The following is a 14,203-nucleotide window of genomic DNA, read 5'->3' as shown; positions in this document are numbered from 1 at the left end:
AAGTAAAAAAGTATCTGATTTGGTAACTCCTGAGTGTAACTTCAAATAAAAACAAACAAACATAATAAGCTATGAGATATAAGATTTTTAATAATGTAAATCTACTGAAAAATTTAGTGTATGTAAGGTATAGGCATATTTTAAGGAGATACAAAATTAAATATTTTAGCTAAGTAAAAATATGTTTAGAAGGAAAATACAGTGTGAATTATGATTATTTATGTTTTCTGGAATTATGATTTATTCATCTATAAATTTTCTATAATGATCACATTTGTCTTTGATATTATTTTTTAAAATATTTCACATGTGCCTTTAGATTTTTTTATAAATTCTAACAATTTATTCTATTTTAATTGCAAACTTGCATGTGCCACATAAATACTAGACTGTTCTTATGATAGAAATAAATCTACAAAGTGTTAGCATTATCATGAGAAACCATTATTAATATTCTTGTAAAAATGTTTTTACGTCTACAAAATACAAAGAGATGACTTTCAATGAGAGTTTACAATTTTCATAAATAACATGCCATTTTTTCTGGAAGTTCAATGGAAGTTCAATGGTTAAGAACAGAGATTTTTGGATTTGACAGAACAAATCCAGTCTTTCCTCTGACCTTTGGGCATAAAAATCTGTGCATGTGAGATCTTTGTATCTGTTAATATGTTAGAGTAGCAGTGATGGTAATATCTGCCTACTAAAAAAAGTGAGTATGGAGATAAGTAATTGAATAAACTTGTCAAGTACATAACCCCGTCTAGATACAGAATCAGACCTCAATTAACTGCGACAGTTTGAAAGGAAAGCATAATGGTTTGTTCGTTGCTGGTTTTTTTTTTTTAGGGGGGTGGACTAAACATTTTCAGAGTTTATTCCTAGCAGGGTTCAGGGGACTATATGTGGTGATAGAAATTAAATCTAGGTCAGCCATAGGCAAAATAAGTGTCCGACCCACTGTATCAGACCCAAAAATCATGTTTTAGTATTCTTTAAAAAAGTAATGGGATGCATGCTGGGAACAGAAGCAGAGGGAGGACAACACTGGTGGTGGGAATGGCCCTAATTCACTGTCACTAAATACCTTAAATATAACTGTGAAAGACTTGAAAGTCACATTAGTCACAATAAAAATTTAAAACAAATATAAAACTGTCAAAAAAAAGTAATAAAATAAAAAAATCAAACTAGGCCTATTTTAAAAAAATTTATTCTAGAGCAAAGAAGTGAGTCAAGAGATGTTGATCCTATTTTGAACTCAAGAACTGAAACATAAGAACCAAAATTTTCCCTGAGAATTTTTTAGTTGATTATAAAATGAGGAAATAAAAGTAATATTTTTGCTTATCTTCTTGAAGAGTTGGCAAACAGTTTTGACCTCCTAAAGAATTAACTCTATAAGACTTTTTTTTTTCCTACCAGAGGGGTCTTTTTCATTGGTATGGATAAGGAAAATACTTCAAACATTTTCTATTCTGTGCATTTCTCTTCGAACTTTATCTGCACATGTCAACAACCAAATCTAATGCAGACCAAACAGAGCTTTAGAATCTAGGGAAACCTTGCAGATTCTTAGAGATACCAGAGAACAAGGCAACTTTGAAATCAGTGGCTACAACCCCAAAAACTGCTTATCACTGCTCTGCTTTCCTTATCCTGAACTATGAATAGTAAAAAGAAGGGCAAAAGAAAAAAGCTAGGTTGTTTGGATTTCCTAGTGATAATTTATTTAAAAAAAAAACTGTTTTTCTACATGTTAAGGAGATGCTATTTTGGAAAATGTGAATTCAGTTCTCACTCAACCATTAAAACATAGTTTCAAGTCACCAAAAACATTACCATCTTTCCTTTCTCACACTTAACCTAGAATAAGAGTGGACATTTTAAAAGCTTTTCTGCTCTGATAAAATTTAGTTTTTGTTAACAAAGTTTTACACAGAAACTATGAGAAAACAAGATATTATTAGACCATTGAGAAAGAAACATCGAAGACTCCAAAATTAAATTGTTATGTTTTAATTGGACTTACCAGAACTACAGGATTATTTCCTGTAAAATGCTGAATCTCAGACCTCCCCATACCATGAATTTGTACTTGTCATGTCATCACTTCATAGCACACACAGTGCTATTTCTATTCATTCAACTGAGTAGATTAGCTTGCAAACAAACCAAGAAGAATAAAAACAATTTTGGGTGCTGATAATAATGATAACAACAAAACAACAGCAAAATATTGAGAAGTCTGAATATAAATCTGATCTTTTCTCAAGGAACTATTGGCAGCAAGCTCTGTGAACTATATATTTGTCATTTTATATTTGCCTACAGTGACACCTGCTGGAAAATACTGTTGAAGCTTAAAAAGGAAAATAAGTGTTAAAATTTAAAAAAAAAAAAAAACGTTTTAAAGTTATCAGCCATACATTATTATTTTTTAACTAAAAACATATTGCTTAACTTCAATTTAATTTCCGATTTGCTTTTGAATTCTTTCTCTCTTTTTTGGTAATCTGAGAAACTAAGATTCAATTCCACTTGATGAAATCATTATTTTAGTGGTATGAGAGTTAGAATTAACATTTATCTGATGCAAACTACTTAAAAATGGAAGTATTTATGAACAGTTTAGTTGCATTATTTTAGCTACTTTTGAAATGTGCTTTAAAATTTACATATCAACTGCAGTGATTTTTAAAATCTTGTTCAAGATTTAATATCAAGACATTTAATACTCTGAAAATATTTAATAGCTAGCACTTTCTGAGCAGCATTAATTCACAAAGCCATTTTATGCATCGGGCTTTCAGGTTGCTTTTTTGCATGCAGTAGGTGCCAGCCACACTATGCATTAAGAAACCAATGTGGATCTTATGCAAATTGCCTTTGATTTCAAGGGAGACTTTGCATACTAAGGGTTGCCATTTCCCAATGGCACATGGAAGGATTTGCACATCTAAATCCCATTACCATTAATAAAATTCACCCACAAAAAATTCTGGCACATGAAGAAGATGCAAGAATTTACATGGAAATAGGTACTTCACAAAGTCAACCTTACTGTAAGATATGGTATACTTTTCACCAACATGGAACACAGCCGCAAATAGTATCTCTATTCTTGAGTGGAAGTACTTCAGTTTTCCAAAAATCATTATAGCGTGTTTTTTATGCCATTGATAAACATTTCTTTCCCCCTTTTTTCTCAACATTTAAAGATGTCAGGCCAGGGAGATAGCTCAAAGAACTATATAGTGTGTACCTTTTGTCCACAAGGCCCCAAGTTTACAGTTGGCACTTCATGGTTCCTCCAATACCTACCAGGTGTGGCCCTAGTGACTACCACTGCTGGAACAAGTAGCAAAACATCACCAGAAGAGCAAAGGAGCAAAGAACCACGAGGCATACAGAATCAGGAGTGACACTCAAGCTCCTGAGAACTAAGAAATTTTCCCTTTAAAAATTATATATTTGGGGGAAGGACATGGACTTCCACTATAGTGCTCACGACAAGTAGTTTTAATGTCTTACTTTTACTGTGTCTATAATAACTCCTTGATCTTTTTGTCCACAGTGGTGCTTGGAGATATAGGTTGGTCACCCTAGTTTCACATTGCAATGCTATACTCTATTAGACTCAGAAGATAGGGCTCATTATGATAATGTCATGACAAAAATTCTAATCTATTCATTTTCTACTTGATTATGCTTGCTAATATAATCCAATGTTTATGTTCACAGGTAGCAATAAAATATGCAACTATATGCCATGAACTCTGTTACAAAGCTCATTCATAGAATGTTATTGTAATCTGTTTTCATTTGTAAGTAGTTTACCATTATACCATTATGCTAGTGATTTTAGAGGAAAGGAACCTGGATGTTCAAGATCCACTAGACAATATTTCATGGTGTGGACTCCTCTTATAGTGCTCATTATCATAATAACTTAGTTTTATTTACTTAAAAATTATGATTGTTTTTAAGAATGCTCCATGCATGGGGGCTGAAGAGATAGCACAATAGTAGGATGTTTGCCTTGCACACAGCTGTTTCAGGACGGATATTGGTTGGAAACCAGCATCCCATATGGTCCCCCTGTGCTGCCTGCCAGGAGCAATTTCTGAGTGCAGAGCCAAGAGTACCCCTGAGTGTGACCAGGTGTGACCCAAAACCCAAAACCAAAAACATAAAACAACAACAAAAAGAATGTTCTATGCACAAAACCTTTCTTCAGTAAGGTTTACCCTGACCAATCATGATTGGCCTAGAAAATGGAAAACTTTTCTATCTAACATGTCAGCTTTATATATATATATATATTAAGCATTCTGTTCCATCTCACCTGAGTCAGCTTTTCATGGATCAATCCTCAGTGTCTATGAGTGCATTTGAGTGTATGTGTTGGCCACTTCAATGTCTGTCTAATGTCCATCTGTAATATACATAAGGGCTATGTTGCATACTGCTCTTCCCCTGGTTTTATATAATCCCTCTTACACCCTTCCCTTACCACCTTACAAATTATTTTCTTACCCTTCACTGTCTCACCCTCGATCTGTTATTTCTCCCCATTTAACACATTTTACCCTCAGTTCTTAACTCTTCAGGAAGAAGAACATTCCCCCCACCCCAGCCAGCTGCCAACCAGATCCCAAAGTGAAAAGATAAATTCTCAGCCTGAGAAGAAGCTGCCAATGCCGCTGCTGCTGATTAGCTCTAGGTGGCTCTTTTCCCCGACACCTCCCTTCACTGTGGACTGTTGCTTGCTATCAGATTGTTTCTAGGAAGCCCCCAGCTAGAGAAAATTTCCCAATATGTGACTGCTGGAAGCCTTTTTTTTTTTGTATTGATCTTTTATTGTTGTTGTTGTTGTTGTTTTGTTTTTTTGGGCCACACCCATTTGATGCTCAGGGGTTACTCCTGGCTAAGCGCTCAGAAATTGCCCCTGGCTTGGGGGGACCATATGGGACACCAGGAGATCGAACCACAGTCCTTCCTTGGCTAGCGTTTGCAAGACAGACACCTTACCTCTAGCGCCACCTCGCTGGCCCATGGAAGCCATTTTTTAGACTTTATAAGACCAAATCACTTCGATCCCAGGTTTAGGCACCAAAAATAAAAACAAAAACAAACAAAAAAAAGACCAGATCACACACTAAAACTGTGCTCCAAATTTTATCTCCCTCACCCAGACTATTTCCAGACTTAAAAGGGACATGTATATCTCCTTTGAATATTTCTTTAGATGTATATCTTTAATAGAGATAACCTTTTTTGTCTATCTTCTTAAGGAGTGGAAATTTTCCCCATGTTTTGGGGATCTATTTAGTAGGGAATTCTTGTAGATAAGTTTCTTTAGTGTTCTAAGTTCATGTTAGAACCAAGTTATAGGATTGTTTAGCTTGTTATTTTACCCCCCATATACACCAGTAGTTCCATGTGTCATTGTTCCTTTGTGCATAGGCACAATAAAATTAGAAAAGCTTATGTGTGCAAACAAGTTCTTATCTAATAGAGATGGGAAACACATAAATTTTATATTGTAATGGGGTCTTACACCCTGAACACTTGTCATAATGAGCTGGCTTAGGCGTCAGAAGATCGGTCATTGATCATTCATCCTAAACCTTGGACCCCACTATGGAAACACTATAGTATTCTACATCAGCACCAGGAATTGGACTTCTATCAGGGAAGATGCTACTGCTGCCCTGACATCAACTTAATCCAGAGTGGATTCATATGACACCCTGATGACTTAGCAACACCAACAACCTGCTTTTAGGGCAGAGTTCTCTGCATTGCCAGCTAGTGGTGAGATGAAACCAGAAGATGCTCTGCGTCGCCCTGAATTCAACATAGGATCTGTATAGAAACCAGAATCTCTAACTACAGAAACCTGACAGTAACAACCACTATTGTGAAGAGCTTTTACTGGAATCACAGAGAAAAACTTTGGAGTTAGACAACTTAGCATACCTGAAGTCTGTAGTTGGTCTTATGCCAGAATACTTCAGTAGTAAGGTCTCCCTGATTTTAGGCCAAAGGTTTTTCCTTTCTATTTTCCACAAATTTTGTTGTGCCTGTGAAAACAACTGCCAAATGCTCACCTATTTAATTGTATTTTTTTTATCTCTTATCTTTAAAAAAAGAGACTACTAAACTTTCTGCTATTGTATTAATGGCTTTATTGGTGATACAATAATATCCACTTATATACTTACTACTGGCCTTTCTTTTCTTTGTTTTTTTCTTCTCTTCCATTTTATTTTAGTTTTTATTTCTATTTTCTATCTATTTTTCTTATAAATTTGTTTTCCTTTATCTTGAAACAAATGTATTATGATCAGTTATGTCAACTATGTGATGCACTGTTTTAAATAAAAATTTATAAAAAATTATATATTTGTGTTGGTGTTTGTGGAGAGAGACAGAGAGGGACAGAGAAAGACAGAGGGAGTCATGAAAGTCAGAATTAAGTTAAAGTTACTATAATTATATATGAGATATTTTTGGGTTTTATTTTGTTATGTTTGTTCATTTGGGGACCCACCCCAGCAGTGTTCAGTGCTTACTCTGGAATGTGCTCAGGAATCCCCTGGCCATGCTTGAAGAACCATATGTGGTGTTGGGGATTGAATAATACTGTGGTGCCAGTAATTGAATTGGGGTTAGCTACTGGCAAAACAAGCACCTTACCTCTTGTACCATCTCATTCCCAAAAATTTATTTTTATTTTTAGGTAAGCTTTTATTTAAAAAGATGGGCCTTCCTTTAGTTTTAACTGTGCTTCCATGTCTATGAGAATTTTTCTTCTAGAATTAGGTAGAGTAGACTTGTTAATTTAAAATAATATGTTCTAGCATCTTCAGACAACTCATATAGCTAGTTTTACATGCTTTTCCACTTTACTTTATCTGCTTTTATGGAAGACTTTTCTACCATAAATGCAGAATTTAAAGAGAAATGTTATCTCTGAAAACCGTACATATTAATTCATCTTGTCCTCCGGCATTAAATTTATATCTTTAAAATTAGCATAAATGTCAATGATTTGTGGGCATAATAAAGCTAATTAAGATTTTGTATTTGAAACACATCAGCTAGTAGTAGTAGATTTAAGTTCAGGTCAGAGATTTACTCAAGAAAGCTTGCTGAACTAGGTACATATGATTCATCCTTCTGTAGATAAGCAAAGTCAACAATTGTTTTCTATGTCCATTTCAACTAGAACTAGTTGTAACTAATTTAAGAGTTTCTTTAAAAGTAATTTTCTCCAGGTGTCTATATAAGTTTCATACACCTACTTCTAATAAACATCACTTAGTATCTCAATATTTCTCTCTTTATTCCTAGTTTTAAATTTTCCAAGTATCACAGTAATTTTTTTTAGTCTCTATAACCTATCCTTAATTACTTTTATGTTAAAAGAAGGGAAGAAAGAAAATAATCAAATCCATTCAATCCCAAGTACTACAATATATATTCAGAAAACTATTCAGAAAATAGGCTTGGAATTCTTTTCACAAAAAAGTAGGTTTAAAGTAAACAAAATTCATCAGAAGTTATTATAATTTCAAGTGTTGTACTTAGCCCATATACATTTATATCTGTATAAATAGTGGAATAGAATATCAATGTAAATGTACATTTTTATTAATATCTTTAAGAAGAAATAATGGTGGGCCTGAAACATAGTATAGTTGGTAGGCTGCCAGTTTTGCATGTGGTTAACCCTAGTTTGAGCCCAGACACCACATTCCTTGCCAAGAATGATCCCTAAATACAGCCAGAAGTAAACCCTGAACACTTTGAAAAGTAGGGGAGACAGACTAAGAAGAAGAGTAAGAGAAGGAAGAGAATGAGGTTGGAAGAGGAGGAAGAAGAAAGAAATAAGAGTAAGAAAAGAAAAAAGAAAGATAAGGAAGAAGAGGAGTAAGAGAAGGAAGAGAAGGAGGGAGAGAAGGAGGTAAAAGAGGAAGAAAAGAAGGAAGAAAAAATAATGAAAAGTAAAAAAATAATTGCCAGTAAAAATTGAAAACTTAGTTAGCACCAGAGACTTTACAACAGATTTGGCAGTAACAAGTTCTGACCCTGGTACTACATAAAGTTCTCTGAGTCCAACCAGTAATGAACCCTTAGTACAAAACTAGGAGAAGCCCTGAGCACACAAAGTGTGGCCCCAATTAAAAAAAAAAAAAAAAAAACTTGTTTCTAAAAGATTTTTGGAGGCAAAAATAAAAATATTTAAATAAAGAATATTTCTATATATATAATTTTAAATTTGGAATCATGCAGCTGTTATTGTATAATCAATAAAAAGAAAATTATTTATTAAAAAGATAAATAAAAATAAATTAATTAAATTTAAAAGTTTTCAATGTCATTCTATAAACAACAAATACTAATTAAATAGCTAAAGTAGTTAAAATTGGCTGTTTATCTCTCATATGGTATAAAAGGACAAAAATAGTTTAGAGTGATCTTAAGTTGAATTAGTTTTATTGATAACATTAATATTGGTATTGCAGTTGTTTTAGTGTACGAAGTGTAGTATAGCTATTATTGATATACTATAATGTAAATCAAATAAGTAATTGTTCTAATACTGTGAGTAGCCAAGTTTTTTTTTCAGTTTCCAAATGGTCATTTTATTAGATATCTTTAAACATTAAATTTATCCTTGTTTGCAATCCAAAAGTTACCTGAAGTATGCTGTTTATGTATGTGTATTTACTTTTATTGTCTATTTTTTCTAAACACATTTCTAAAAATGTATATTTTTTACACTTATTGTATATATTTTTCTAAATCTTTACCAAGATTCCTAGAAGAAAAAAATACAAGCATGAAATACAAAAGGTAAAGAAAGAAAAAAAACATAGTTTTGAATTTGAATTGTAACATTAACATGAACACATAAGATTTCAACATCCAAATATATGCCTAAAATGCCATTTTTTAATCAAAGGAACCAGGGTTAGTTCATAATATAGAAGGGGAAATACCTAACATCTGTTATAACAATAAGATACAATGTATCATACTAAAGAGACCATACTAAAAGGACACAGGAGTCAACCTAAAGAGCAGCTTTAGGTGTTAAATGGATTAATATGAACATTAAAAACATAACAGGGTACATGTGCACCATGTGCCAATAAAAATGGTCCCCACATGTACATGTCATTCTCCCATCTTGAGATGTGGACTTTCCTACTTTCATGCTGGGTTCTGCACTGGGACTCTCTCCACCTTTGGAGAAGCCCACATTCTCTCTTGAGTGCATTACTCTCTCCCTTTCTTATTTTCTCCTTCCCCTCCCACAGTACCTCCAAATAAAAATAAAACCCTGTTTTACTTTTAAAATAAAAAAGAAGAAGAATCAGGCGCTGGAATGACAGTACAGTGGGTAGGGTACTTGCCTAATGTGCCGAGCTAGGTTTGATTCCCATCATCCCATATGGACCCATGAGCACCTCCAAGACTGAGTCATGAGTATAGAGCCAGGAGTAATTCCTGAGTATTGCTGGGTGTGGCCCTCCCAAAAAAATTTAAATAGATTAATTTTACCTGACTTAAGTACACACAATTTTATATAATGAATTCAAAAATATATATACTGCAAATTATTATTTCTATATAGTACATTTATAGCATATGTAGTAATATAATATATAGTAATATATAATATAAATATGTAGCATATAATTATAATACTATAAATTTACACTAAAAGTTGGCCAATTAGAATAAGGGAGCAAACATTTATTACCTACCTATATAAACTGTTATTCAGACCATGGATAAATGGTTCATATGGCATCAGTCCCTAGGTTCAATCCTAGGCACACATGGTATCCCCAAACACCTTCCTGGCTTGTGAGAAAGACTTGAGAGGTTTTCTCTCCCCAAAATTTAATATATTAAAAAAAAAAAAAGAAAAGAAGGGGTGTGGTCAAAATGGTGGAGCACGAAGTGAAGTTAAGAGAACTCTTGTTATCACCCCATAGGAAAATAGGGAATTGTACACACAGTCTAAAAAGTGAAAGGATAAACCTACAAGACCAGCAACTATCTCTGACTGCTAAAGTGGATTAAAGATCCACTTGTGGTGCCCATTCCTGAGGAAGAAAAGGCAGTACTGAGTCTTCCAGATCCAGAGGTCTCAAGCATAATAGCACCACAAAGTAGTTAAGCTCAGGTACATACAAGAATGTGTGTGTGTGTGTGTGTGTGTGTGTGTGAGAGAGAGAGAGAGAGAGAGAGAGAGAGAGAGAGAGAGAGAGAGAGAGGTGGGCATTATACCATGTAGTACAAAGATAACAAAGCCTAAGTCATCTCCTTCCCCTTACCTACCCCTAATGTCCTAATATGCTTTCTGTAACATCCTGGGCCACCTAAGGAAGAATTACTCCATCTAGAGAAAGTCTCTTTCCACCTTCTTCTGGCTTCCCTTCTAAGAACAGCAGCTTCCCCACATACTCCCTGGGAGCAGGGTACAGTCACCTGCTTCTGACTGTTAACATGCATGTTTGCCTGGAGGAGGGGCACCAGCCTGGAGAGGAGAGGCTCCAATTTAATACAAGGGAAAGGCTCTCAACTTCTTTTCTCTGAGGAGGAGCATCCCATTTGGACCCAAGGGTTTCTCTGCACATCTCTTGACATCTAAGGGAGAGCATCTATATCCTCCCTGGAGCATGGCCTAAGCACTCCTGGCTGCTTTAAGTACTTTCTGCATCTCAGAAGTAGAACCTTCATCCTGACCCATGGGTGAGAAGCAGCCCAGAAGAGGAAAGCTTATGAACAGCTTTGACTTTTACTACAAAGTCTCCTCTTCTCTTTCACATCTGACTTTTGTGCACATATTCAGTAACCAGTTGAATTACTGGACATATAACTACAGACCAGACACAGTAAGACTTGAAAACATTGAACAATGGACAATTATCAGGTTGGTTAGTTATTAAAAAAATACCAAGGTATAGCCAAATGTAGAAGCCCTAATGAAAATAAAATCTGTTTGAAGGTGCAGGGTGATTGGGCACCTGTATCCAAACTGGAGGGAAGACACCACAGATGCAGCCAAGCACCAGCAGATGTGAACACTATGGGGCAACACTATGTGGCTTTTTTTCTTCAGAGTTCAAAATAATCCAAAATCAAATGTAGCAAATTTACAGCAGTAATCAATTCTCTGGGAGGGGAACAGCAAATGGAAACTATCCACTGCTGAGAAATTCAAATGTATTTGTGAATGAATACAAAATTCTAAGAAGAATGCCCCCCAGCACGAAAGATTTCACTGGAACTCGGAAAAGACTCAAGTATATCAGGGATTCAAGATTACACTTGTACAGTTATTAAACTGAGGAAAACAATAGAGGAGAGCACAAACAAGGAAAGAAACCAGTATGAGAAAATTTCAATCATAGTAACCAAATTGAAGAGCATCAGAGGAGAACTCTAAAACATAATGGAGATACTAAGCAGCAAAATGACAGACACGGAGGAAATAACCAGTATGACTTAGGACATAATACAGGAAACCCTTTAAAATGAGGAGAAGAAAATAATATTTTAAAAATAAATAAAACATTAGGAATATAAGGAACCGATTAAATGGAAATAATATTCAAATAATAGTGATACTGGAAGGAGATAAGGAGAATAAGGAGTTTGGCTTAAAACAACCATAGCTGAGAACTTCCTCAACCCAAGAATCAACTCATATATCCAAATCCAAGAAGCTCAAAGAATTTCAAACAAAACACATTGAAACAAAATAAAACCAAGATGCAATGTAACTGAAGTGGCAAGGTTTACTGATATTGCTGGGGTTGGGGGTACAAATTGGGCTTTGCTCCAACTTCAGCTTGAGTCCCCAGTACCACATGGCTCCCTGATTACCTCTGGGAGCAACCCTTGGGTACCACATTGGGAATAATCTATGAATACTATGAATACCGCTATGTGTAGCCCATCTGCTCCCCCAAATATACAAAAGTCAAAGAATCAAATAGGATTCTTAAAGCTGTAAGAAAGTAAAACAAAACTTTTGTAAGAAAAACCCCACAAGACTCACAGCAAATCTGTCAATGAAACTCTATAGTCTATTTGGGAATAACAAGAGTCAATGTGTTTTAAAAAAGTATCCAAACAGGAATACTCTATACAGCTAGTTATTATTCAAACTTGAAGGAATTACACAAAGCTTTATATACAAACAACATATAAAGAAATTCATGGCCACTATCAGTGACCAAAAAAATGCACAAAATGGTCCTCTATGAAAGGCAAAGAAACCCTACTTGGAAATAATGAAGTACTTAAAACACAAAATATAGTAAAGTGTAAAGACAATAATAATGTGGTTTAAAATGATTTTAAGAATTATGTGCTTTACAAAGAATGAGAATAAACAGTGTTGGCGGGGATGTGGAGAGAAAGGAACTCTTATCCACTGCTGGTGGGAATGCCGTCTAGTTCAACCTTTATAAAAAGCGATATGGAGATTCCTCCAAAAACTTGAAATCGAGCTCCAATATGATCCAGCTATACCACTCCTAGGAATATACCCTAGGAACACAAAAATACAGTACAAAAACCCCTTCCTTACACCTATATTCATTGCAGCACTATTTACCATAGCAAGACTCTGGAAACAACCAAGATGCCCTTCAACAGATGAATGGCTAAAGAAACTGTAGTACATATACACAATGGAATATTATGCAGCTGTCAGGAGAGATGAAGTCATGAAATTTTCCTATACATGGATGTACACGGAATCTATTATGCTGAGTGAAATAAGTCAGAGAGAGAGACAAAAACGCAGAATGGTCTCACTCATCTATGGGTTTTAAGAAAAATGAAAGACATTCTTGCAATAATAATTTTCAGACACAAAAGAGAAAAGAGCTGGAAGTTCCAGCTCACCACAGGAAGCTCACCACAAAGAGTGATGAGTTTAGTTAGAGAAATAACTACATTTTGAACTTTCCTTATAATGAGAATGTATGAGGGAAATGGAGAGCCTGTTTAGAGTACAGGCGGGGGTCGGGTGGGGAGGAGGGAGACTTGGGACATTGGTGATGGGAATGTTGCACTGGTGATGGGTGGTGTTCTTTACATGACTGAAACCCAAACACAATCATGTATGTAATCAAGGTGTTTAAATAAAAAAAAGAAAAAAAAAGAATTATGTGCTTTGATCAAAAGAGGAATATAAACCTAAGGCTTTTGAGGTAAACTGCATGGTATTCTCAGGGTAAATATTCTTAACAAAAAGAGAGAAATTGAACTTAACCATTTTATTAAAGACATATATCAAAGTACAGGGTAAATAAATAAAATAAGACAAAGAAACAAATACTAATGGCATACATATCTAGACTTAATAAAAGTCATAACAATAAAGTCCTTTATTTTAATAATTTTGCTTTATGACCTGAACTCACAAATAAGAAAATACAGAGTGATCAGATGGACTAGAAAACTGAACACAACCTTCTTATTATTATAAGAGGTATACATGAGGATCTAGAAAAAAGATAGTTCTATGGGTTCAATACTTGCACTGCATGCAGGAACCCCAGGTTAATAATGTGGACATCCAAGAACTGCTAAGAACAACTCCTGACACAGAGAAAAAATAACCCATGATCACTACTAGATATGTCTCCCGAACCAAACACACAGTTGAACAAACATAATAAATACAAATTTAAAGTATAAGTCTGAAAAAAACAATCATAAAACCAAAAAGTAGATAAAAGGATGGATGAAAATAGTTACATAAATAATTTTCACTTTAAATTTTAATAATTTGTAAGCTACAGAGTTGGGTATTAAATAATGATCAAGGGATCTATACAAAAAATACATAATGCAGAAACCAGAGTGATAGGTAGGTGGGTAGGGATTTTGCTTTGCACACAGCCAACCCAGAGTTGATATCTGTCATCCTATATGGTCCTCTGAACCTGCCAGGAGTGACTTCTGAGCATAGATCCAGTAATGCCTGAGCTCTGCCAGATATGGCTCCAATAAAAAACAAAAAACCATAATACTTATTAACATGAATGTACCATGAAAAGAGCATAAAAATATGTAAAGTAGCTACTGACATGTCCAAGAAAAAAAAATAATACACTGTAACAGTAGCAGGTAAATGCTCTCACCATTGGATAGACTG

This window comes from Suncus etruscus, chromosome 6 (genome assembly GCF_024139225.1).
Source record: "Suncus etruscus isolate mSunEtr1 chromosome 6, mSunEtr1.pri.cur, whole genome shotgun sequence".
Classification (NCBI taxonomy): Eukaryota; Metazoa; Chordata; class Mammalia; order Eulipotyphla; family Soricidae; genus Suncus; species Suncus etruscus.
The sequence above is the reverse complement of the archived record's forward strand: the minus strand, read 5'-3'. Positions refer to the sequence as shown.